This window comes from Vigna unguiculata, chromosome 7 (assembly GCF_004118075.2).
Source record: "Vigna unguiculata cultivar IT97K-499-35 chromosome 7, ASM411807v1, whole genome shotgun sequence".
Taxonomy (NCBI): domain Eukaryota; kingdom Viridiplantae; phylum Streptophyta; class Magnoliopsida; order Fabales; family Fabaceae; genus Vigna; species Vigna unguiculata.
This window is the reverse complement of record NC_040285.1, coordinates 29,332,192-29,341,900: the sequence shown is the minus strand read 5'-3', so window position 1 is coordinate 29,341,900 and position 9,709 is coordinate 29,332,192. Positions and strand designations below refer to the sequence as shown.

At 32.5% G+C, this 9,709-nt stretch overlaps 1 long non-coding RNA gene and 1 pseudogene across 1 annotated transcript; both read left to right on the top strand.

Annotated features, from left to right (window-relative positions):
- Positions 1 to 1,279: 1,279 nt before the first annotated feature.
- Positions 1,280 to 2,443, top strand: LOC114190511. Its single transcript, XR_003605815.1, has 5 exons — positions 1,280 to 1,383; positions 1,483 to 1,576; positions 1,676 to 1,751; positions 1,978 to 2,080; positions 2,395 to 2,443. It is a non-coding gene; the product is annotated as an uncharacterized LOC114190511 (long non-coding RNA).
- Positions 2,444 to 5,583: 3,140 nt separating this feature from the next.
- On the top strand, positions 5,584 to 9,594 carry LOC114191370 (annotated as a pseudogene).
- The last annotated feature ends 115 nt before the right edge of the window (positions 9,595 to 9,709 follow it).

Genomic DNA, 9,709 nt, shown 5'->3' with positions numbered 1-9,709 from the left:
GTAAGATTTCAACTTCTATATGTTTTACTACTTTTTGTATATATCTTTGGTTACTCTGTCATATACAAAAGTGAGGCAATGAGTGAATTGAAAATTGTTTCTCATTCTGTTAGAAGGTGGGACAACTGGCACCGAATAATAAAATCGTAAAGAGAGAGAGTAACAAATTCAAGTATAATTATGGAGTGAAACTCAAATAGATAAATAGGTCAAAGGGAATAGTGAGAGAGGGGAGAAAATGGTTAGTCTATATTTTTTTTCTTGAGTATTATTCTTCTTTGATATTTTGTAAAGTGCTACTGGGTAGCTCTTCTTCCGCTGTTAAGTGCTTTTCAAAAAGAATAATACCACATAAACTATCTTTTCTTCACACATCATTAAATTTGAACATTTGTCATTTTTTTTAAATAAAGTCCTCGTACTTTCTAATCATTTATGAAAGATTTTCACATTTATTGTTTATTACACTCAGAAATTTTTAAAAAGTGGAATGATTTTTCATATTTTTTGTCCATTATACTCTTTTAAAAAGTAGAAAGATTAGTTATTCATCGCTTCTTTTCATCATTTTTCCTTTCTAGTGTTTCTTTCTCTCCTTATTACTCATCACACTCTTTCCCTCTCATATTACACTGTCGAGCAAGTGACACATGAACATTAATATATTCACATTTTATTAATAATACAAGAAACGATATTTTTTTACTTTTTAACTTAAAAGTATAATATCAAAATTTTAAAATAAAGTTGTAGTCATACAGCTTCATTCTATTGTTTTAAATTTTTTTAACTTTATTATTTAAAAAAAAGAAGAAGCAATAGATAACACTAATGAAAGAAGGGTTAATTAAGTCGTATAACTTATGTTTGAGTACAAAGAATCTAATATTGTCATTTATGTGGGGGTCATGAGTTTTAAATTAATTTTTAAAATATTGACGTAAATTATGTAAGTAATTGAACTTCTTCTTCTTTTAATAGTTTGTAAAAAAAAGAAACTTAAAAAATAATGTATGATTTATGTTAATTTAAGTAACATCGCGACAAAATTCAAATATGAACACATTTTTTTTCTTATATTAACAAATGGTGGACGGAGGACAAAAGTATCAGAGAAATGTCAGTTTTGCTGCTTTGGTAATTGTACCGTCAAACGGCTGCGGCTTTTCTTTTCCATTTTCTTTTTTACAAGTTCTAAACTTTAGCAAATCACTATCTCCATATCTTTGTGACACAGAGAGGACAAAGACAGTTTGGAAGAAGAAATAAAAAGCAAGAAGACAAGACGCACAGGTTGCGTTTTAGACAAAGAAAATAATAGAAGGGTTGGAGCGGAGAAGGAGAAGGGAACGCCAGGAGCTTCAAGCTTCAAACACGGAAAAGGTGTGACCTTTCATTTCCAGTTCATAATATTTTTTCATTTTTTCTCATTACTTGGTTATGTGTTATGAAACTCTCGAACTTTCTCGTGCTCTCTTGCAGTCCACCACTGTGGTTCGTGTCTCGTTCTGTGTTTCGCGTTCTCACCGGTTCAGTAGCAGCAATCCAGGAGCTTCAAGCTTCAAACACGGAAAAGGTGTGACCTTTCATTTCCAGTTCATAATATTTTTTCATTTTTTCTCATTACTTGGTTATGTGTTATGAAACTCTCGAACTTTCTCGTGCTCTCTTGCAGTCCACCACTGTGGTTCGTGTCTCGTTCTGTGTTTCGCGTTCTCATCGGTTCAGTAGCAGCAATTTCCTTCACACTAGTTCGGTTCACGTACTCGCTACATTCTTCAAAATTTATATCATAATCTCTGAGTTCCTTTTGCTTGATTATACTATATGTAAAAATATTGAATGAAAATTTTAGTTTGAAATCCATGTTATAAAGATAGAATGAAGGCTACTCTGTATCATATTTGAAAGTTTAATTGATATTTAATATTAATTAATATATGTTGGATTCTCTAATTTTTTCCTATCACATTACAGTTTAATCGGAGAAGGTTGTTTGAGTGAAGTTTCATTAAGTTGCCTAGTGAAAACTTGGGAGAAAATAGAAGTAACATTCAAGAGTTGTGAACCTGCAACAAAGGTGGGTTATGAAGTTAGCATTTTGTCTTGCTCATGTTCAATTTAAATTTTAATTAAATGTTGATGGAACCTAGATTTAAAAGGACAAGAACAATGGATGGTTGCACACACGTAAAAAATTGTTCCGAGAAATGATTAACATGAAAAAGAATAGAAAATTGTCAATTTAAAAGTTGATCTTATATAAACACTTTTTTTATTTCTATTTAGAAAGTTCTATACTCATGACTTGAAATTAAAAGTGTAAATATTTGCTTGATAGATAGTTGCTATTTAATATTAATTAAAATATATATTGGATTCTCCCTTTTACAGTTTATTTGGAGAAGGTTGTTTGTGAGGTTTCACTAAGTTGCAATAGAGGTGAGTTATTGAGTTAACATTTTATCTTATTCATCTTCAATTTATATTTTAATTAAATGTTGTGTTTTGAAGATTGGTTTCACTCTTTATGTGTTAATTATATGTTATTACCTAATATTTGATTACATAATAAAATTTTACATGTTATTTCATTTCATTTTTGATATTGTTAGGCTCTTATTTACGTAAAATTTTAAAATAAATTATTGACTTTTAGGTTGTAGTAATTTTGCATACATATACTAATTTTAATAACATTTAAAAAATGTTTTTAAAAGCTAAAAAAATGTTGTCCTTTGCAAAGGCAACATTTATACACATGTTATGTATAGTGCATGTTACCAAAAGGTTTTAGCAACATTTTTATGTACTTTTAGTATCATTTATAAAAATGTTACTAAGTAGCATCTTTACTAACACTAAAAAAATGTTGCCAATTTAAATTTTTTGTAACACTTAACAAATGTTACCTATACATTTTCTAACATTTAAAAAAAAATGTTAGCTATGTATTTGCTAATATTTAAATAATGTTACCAATTATCTTATTTTGTAAGAATTAAAAAATGTTAAGAATTGCCTTTTTTTTACATTTTAAAATTGTTCCTAATTTATCTATTTAGAAATAAGAAATATCAAATACCACCATAACTAAAAATGGCAACATCTAATATACATTTCAATCTTAATTATGCACTGCACAGTTCTTGTAAATATAAAACCAAATACCAAGTTCCATCCTTTGTTAACTTTAATTTAAATACAAATATTTACTTTTGTAAAAATCTTAGTGAGTAGTTTAGAAGGACCAATCACTCTTCACTAAGAATGTCACGAGTGGAATGAAAAAGTTTCTCAACTTTATGTAGTACAATTATGACAAATAAAACCTAGATGCGGGGAGGGAATTGACAATTGCAGCAGTCAAACTGGCAGACGTGTAAACACAAATAATAGGAAATGGTGTAGTGTGGGTGGGAGGAATCTTGGGGAAGTGAAGAAAGGTGTCTTTGGGTCAGAAAACTCAATCTGCATTCTTTAGAGTAAAAAGCTTTTGACAATTTTGTATCTATTCACTCCATAAATTCACCTAGAATTAATTAATAAGGTCATGGAACTTTAAATTTGACTCTATTTTCTTGCTTTTAGCTTGCAAAAATAAAGAAATGATGAAACAGATGCTATAATTGCACTAAAGGAACCCACATGGGCATAATCTTGTTAGTGAAACCCACATAGGCACCATTGCCAAAGAACCATTGAGATACTTCCCTTATATGTTTAGATGGGCCTTTTAAGTTTCATCCTGCATAAGGTTTAAATATGATATATAGAGTAGAATGGGACTTGTACTTCCCATCCACTAAAGAGTGGGCCAGTTAGTGCCATTCCTTTCGTGAACCTAGTGCCTTAAAAGGTTCCATATTGTGGTTTTTTTTTATACCAATGGTCACAAAGAAAACAAGACTAAAGATCTCTACCAAAATGATTGGCAAGCAAAAGACACAAAAAATAAGTGCAAGTAAAAAAACACCAATACTTGGCTGAGAGCAACTCACCAATGAAGAAAGTTACAGCATGTGATTCTTTGTGTTGGCTTGGTCTAAGGTATTTCATGGCCTATCTTCAGTTTTCCTCAACAAAATTTTTTATTAACAGTTCCTCAACTTCGTCTGCCAACTTCATCTACTAACTTCACCACCTGTCATTTGAGTAATAAGCAAACAAAGCCAAGCTAGTTCAAAAAGTTAAAGAAATCTTTGTGCAAGTGACAGACAACCATATCTAATTTTTATTTTGCATGCTTCAAGGTCATCTAGTGGTACACAAATGAAACATACGATTATTTGCCACTTGAGATTGTTGGTGACCATTCATGTGCAAGCATAACTTGTGGCCAAACTCTTGACATGATTTGATATGGTATCACACATATTTTTATCAGTCTATTTGATGGAACTCAAATATTTTACTAGGAAGCACTTTTAGTGTATGTTTGCCTGAGATTTACCTTATCTAAGCTATTGAAATAGGAACTCTCAACCACTTTGAGATAAATGGGAAGAATTTGTTTTTCTGTGACCTGAAAAACCACAGAGAAATGTTTTGTACTGTTTATTTAGTACAACATAGTTGAAACCCCATTTGTAGCATCAACTTTGAAGCCTCTAATTCACTTTACCTTATCAAACTTCTTCAGAATCTTTATAAATGCAAGCATGTTCAAGTTCTTGAAAATTGGACAAAACATAAGATTTTTCATATTAAATGTTATACTTCTATTAAGTTTATTAAACAAACATGCCTGAAAAACAAGTTTTTTTTTACTTGTAAACTTTTAGATATCCTAGGCCTTTGTAGAGCTCAATGAAACCTCCTTTGATCATCTTTTCAGCATGGTGCAAATTAGTTTTGTTCAGGGGGATGTTTCCACCTTCTGGACGGTGTGGTCAAGGGAATGTTTATCCTCAGATTCTTCCCTTGGAAGTTGATCACATGGCTAGAAAGTGTTCTTAATTTACCATCTTCTCTTTTCATTTGCAAAGACTTGGCAAGTTCTTCTGCACCAGGGGAATCTAAAAATGGAGCTTCAATTTTCTCCAATTCATCTGTGCTTGTTGTGTCTTGCAGTTCTTCTTGTTGTGGTCTGCTCCTAAAAGAGTCCTCCTCTGTTTCCAATGAACAAAGTTTTAGACACACATAATTACACGTAGCATCCAAAAGTATATACTCTATAGCTTTACCCTTACTACTACCTACAAGATACAAATTTGCACCATTCTTGAAAAACCATTGCACTGATAATGGCATGTACATGTCATATGGATGAAAGTATATAATGGGACCATAATGTTGAACAAGTGCAAGAATCTGGTTCTGATTTTGCATCACATGCAAGGAAGAATCAAGATTTTTTAGGCTTGCTATATCCACCACTTGTTCAGAATTAAAGTAGGCACTACCATAGCAGAATGTCCCAACAACACACATCTAGCTAACATACCCCTATCACAGGGTTTTGTATTCCCTACCTGAAATGCATTTTTTGCATATTTTGACTTTATAGTTAGTGATAGATCTTTAGAATCGCAAGTTTATACAAAGAACAAATACTCGAGTTAAAATCTACCATTAAACATCATGGAACGTCTGCTGGCATTACACTTTGTAACAAGAAGAGGTGTGTGAAAAAACAACACTACCTTATTTTACTAACAATGTTGGCCAAATCCGGAAGGCAAGTGGAACACCTTCAACAAATCTCCATACCTCTCCCGTATCCCTAACAAACACAAGTTAATTGATTACACCAAATGAATTGAAAGTAAAAATGTTTCCTATTTCGAAACTTGTTGTTCGTCGAAACATAAGTTGAAACAGCGAGAGTGGAAATTAGAAACTCACCACCAAAATGGATTGATGAGCAGAATTTTCAAATTCAACCATATTCCGAAGGAGGAGGCACCAACGAAGCAACAAGTAGCGATCGTGCATGTGCTTCCTGGCAACGACGCCAACGAGAGCCTCAACAAGAAGTTGGAAAAGAAGCTCGTATTGGAAGAGCCAGTTCAACAAAAAGCATAGCTTGGTCACCATGCTTGATCTTCAACACCAAATCCTGCAAACACAAAACACAACGTAACGAAGAGAAATCGGAATCCAAAATAAATAAATTGATAAGGAGAAATTAAATACGTTGTCGATGATTGGGAAAGAGTTGGTCGAGGAAGAATTATTGGTTGTAGCGTCGATAACGTAGTTGTGAAAGAACAACACCAAATCCATCTGAATCTTTGCAGTATTTCACCATCTGAGTCTCTATTTCGGTCGCTAACGATTTGCTACCGATTTTTGGTCATTTAGCGACCAAAATGGGTGATCACTAAAACACATTTTTTTTTGTAGTGTTTTTCATTTTCTCATTACTTGAGACAGTTTTACAGGAAATGAAGTTGTCAGATGTTCTAATTGTTTCCGCCGTTTAATTGCCGCCGCTGCCGCTTTCTCGTACCTCCAGAGTGGTGGGAAGAAAGAGAGAAGAAGAAGGTCGTTCCTAAGAAGAATCTGGAAAAACAGAAGGCTTTTCTCACTATGTTGGTAAGTTCGTTTTGGGTTCTCAATTCCTTTAACCTACATGGTAATGTTTTTTATATGGTGTTATTCATTTGTAGCAAGACAACTGGGATTTCAAGACGCGGAAGAAGTTCCACATTTATGCTCGTTGGTCCAAGACTATTTGAAAAGAAGCGAGGAGTGTGATGGGAGAATCTATGAGTATATTTCTCATTCCAACGGAGAAAACATAGATTCCCTATATATAAAGCTTGTAGATGAATTGAAAAATGCATCCTAAGCTATTTTTCATTCAACTGGAATCAAGCTCCATCTATTATTAATCAAGTATAAATCTTAGCTCCTCTTAGTATTTATTTATCCGTATGTTTTTTCCTTACATTCTTACTTAAGACTGGTGGGAATTTTATTTTGCTTTGCTATCATGCAATGATAATCTGAAATTTCATATTAAATCTCCAAATACAGTCATATATATTTTAAACTTACTATATTAATTATTCCATTGATGGGTTGATTGCAGGCTTTAAGCGTGAAGTCTCCCCCTATAAGAAAGCTGAGGGAAATTATCTTGGCAGCTACAAGGTAAAATTTATTTTCTTTAATCCTTGCATTATTTGTAAAATAGCATCTCATAATATTGTTAAACTAAAAGTTTTTGAATTTTAAGAACATATGTTTCTAATATGTGAGAAATGCAGAGAAATGCATTATGTAATCATGTAAGAGAATACATATTAATCTAAATATTTGTTGTACTTAATACTTTGCTAATATGCTAATACGGTGTGTCTACAGGAAAATACGGTTTGAAAGAGTTATTATGAGTTTGCGAGTAACCAGAGTATTCTCTACCTTAGTAGAAGAAATGAAAGCACTGCAGTGTAATCAAGAAATGGTGCCCGCGAACTTACCTGAGAGGAGTCCAGTATTGCTGTTTCTGGGAGGTGGCATGGGGGCTGGAAAAAGCACCATCCGTGAAGCCATCCTGAAGGAGTAACTCTCAACCTATTGAATTATTACACTATAATATTATTAAAATATATGATGATTATCTGTTGATTGTTTTATAAAATTTATCTCAATACAAAATAATAAAAAAATGATGGGTAAGAATAACAAGTAAAATGATGATGCAACGATCCAATAATAGCACATCAAATAATTAGTTATATTACTGAATGATTTTTTTAGACATATAGTAAATGCTTTTTTAGTGCTAATTCTTTTATCATTAGCTATAAGCATAGGTGAGAATTATTACAAGATTGTAAATAAAATCCACTTAGGCAGTTACTTCCTGCACCCTCCCATATTTAGTCATAAATATAGCCATCTATTACTGTCCACCGGTTTATCCATAACATATCAAAAGTAAACACTTGTATTGCTGCTGAATACTTTTCTTCTTGAGGCATGTAGTAGACTCTTTTGTTATAATATAAAATCTGTTAGCTCTGAGAAATTGTGAGAGCTACAACATTATAAATAGAATTTATATATAATATTCAAATATGAAAAGAATTCTTTCTTAATTACAACCTACTTTATAAATTTGAATAAGATTATTTATATTTATATAATGACTTTACTTTATAAATTTGATTATTTATACTTATATACTGGCTTTGCAGAGCATTCTGGTCACAAATAGCTACCAATGCTGTGATAGTTGAGGCAGATGCTTTTAAAGAAAAAGATGACATATATAAGGCTCTTAATTCCACCCCGTTCAGTTGGGTCGTGATCATAATGAGGGGCTGGAAAGTGCTGAAACGGTATGCGAAGACTTTCAATTTGTATTTGTACTTTTTTTTAACTTATGACTATTGTGTATGCACATATTTTAAAAGTTTATGTTGAGTAAATTTTTTTTTTAATTTAATATTATGAAATATGTGAGATAGGTTAGATCTTCTTTCTTATTTATAATTAATAACAGTTTTATGTTTATCAATATGATCTGAACAGGTGCATGAGTTTTCTACCCGTGCTGCATCATCTCTCCTCGTGACAGCGCTAAATGAAGGTCGAGATGTAATCATGGACAGTACCTTGTCATGGGAACCATTTGTAAAACAGACCATTACTATGGCAAGAAATGTTCACAGATGCAAATATAGAATGGGGGAAGGCTATAAAGAGAATGAAGATGGGACTGTCATTGAGAATTATTGGGTTGAAGATGAACACGGGGAAACTCCTCCAACAGGAGAATCAAACACTCGACAACCTTACAGGATTGAGTTAGTGGGCGTGGTTTGTGATAGCTATATTGCTATAGTGAGAGGCATTAGGTATATACATATTTACTAGTTACTCATTAAGCAATTGATTTTGTATATTTGACGACTAACGTTTCATATTGGAATTTTGACAGGAGAGCTATTGCGACAGGAAGAGCAGTAAGGGTGAATGCGCAACTAAAATCTCATCAAAGATTTGCCGTGCATTTCCAAATATTGTGAGCTTGTCGATAATGCCAGGCTTTATTTTACAAATGCTATCGATCATCCACCAAAGGTAAATTTTAATAATTTTATTTTAACAATTTAGTTATAATGTGAAAATTTGGTTTTATTGTGCCAAATGTCATGAAAATAACTTTTAGAATACATTGCAGCTCATAGGATGGAAAGATGGTGTTGAAGATTTACTGGTGCATCCTCGAGATTTTAAATGCATGGAGAGGATAGCCAATTTGAATGTTAAGGCTGATTGCATCTATAACCTCTACAAGGAACCAAACACCGTCATGGAATCCGGTTCCATTTGGAGTGAAATAATTTTGGCACCTTCAAGAATAGAAGACCAAAAAGAATTGAGGAAGGCTATTGAGAAATCAGAGAAATATGATGGCTAAATACCTCAAGTTATTGGAGCTCAATAGCATTTATCTATCAAGACTGTTGGGTTTCAATGGTGAAGGATGCCGGTAATCTAGAATTAATATGACACCAGAACAAGAACAAGAACAGTGCAATTTTCTTTACTTAGTTATTGGATATTAAAGTACTTACCAGATTCTCTGTTCTGAACTTTTAACAAGTTGACATGCCGCAGTTGTTTTACTACTCTCATTATTTTTTTTCTTGTGATGCTCTCTAAGTTTTCACCGCTTCACATCTGCTCTGATTTATTATTATTATTATTATTATTATTATTATTATTATGAGCAGTGATGAGATGATGC